The 1,032-nt window shown below is 45.9% G+C and overlaps 1 pseudogene; it reads left to right on the forward strand.

The window, feature by feature from the left end:
• Nucleotides 1–651: 651 nt before the first annotated feature.
• On the forward strand, nt 652–769 carry LOC126095551 (5S ribosomal RNA; annotated as a pseudogene).
• Nucleotides 770–1,032: the final 263 nt, after the last annotated feature.

The raw sequence follows: 1,032 nt of genomic DNA on the forward strand, positions 1-1,032 counted from the left end.
TAGCGTCTACACTGACGAAGCCTTTCTCTCATTTGCCGAGAGGCAGTTAGAATAGCCTTCAGCTAAGTCCATGGCTACGACCTAGCAAGGCGACATTAACCATTTCTAGAGAGAGTCTCACTTGTATCATCAAGAATGCTGTATACAAATGATGGATTATAGTTAAGTATTCCAGCAGCTACGTACTTTTCTTTATAGCATTCATTACGTATCCTGTTACAGACCTACCGCCCACCTGCGTGAGTTGACGCGTGCATTTCGGCCTCCTCTTGCAACACAGTGTTGGCTCTTTTGCCAACACTACATATTTAATATGGAAATTCCACACATGCGTGCAATTTAACAAATTGTAATTATAATCATAAAAATGCGATCACTACAAATTATCGACTGTACTCGCGAAAAGCAGTGCTACGACGTCCCGGCTATCATGTCATCTTCTTTAAAGGTGGAAACAGATTTACAGCCAAGATCATCAACGCTGCAGGGGCTCGGAAAATTACTAAAGAAAGGAACAATAGGAAGAAAGACGTGAAACTGGCAGAAGTCGGAATGTAATGAATATGCACAGTTGAAACCACAATTTCATAATTCACCAACGAATGTTGTAAAATTGATTAGCGATTTAATTCATGCTGTGCTCCAAATATTGCCAACGGCCTTGCCGCAGTGGTAACACCGGTTCCCATCATATCACCGAAGTTAAGCGCTGTCGGGCTGGGCTAGCCGTTGGATGGGTGACCATCCTGTCTGCCGAGTGCTGTTGGCAGCGGGGTGCACTCAGCCCTTGTGAGGCAAACCGAAGAGCTGCTCGATTGAGAAGTGGCTCCGGTCTCGTAAACTGCCATAAGGCCGGGAGAGCAGTGTGCGGCCCACGTGCCCCTCCATATCCGCATCGAGTGACACCTGTGGGCTGGGATGACACTGCGGGCGGTCGTTACCGTTGGGCCTTCCAAGGCCTGTTTAGTTTAGTACTCCAAATATGTAAAATGTGTGTACATTTGTGTACTGATACTTCTCAGTACATATTAA

The sequence above is a fragment of the Schistocerca cancellata genome, chromosome 1, assembly GCF_023864275.1.
Source record: "Schistocerca cancellata isolate TAMUIC-IGC-003103 chromosome 1, iqSchCanc2.1, whole genome shotgun sequence".
Taxonomy (NCBI): Eukaryota; Metazoa; Arthropoda; class Insecta; order Orthoptera; family Acrididae; genus Schistocerca; species Schistocerca cancellata.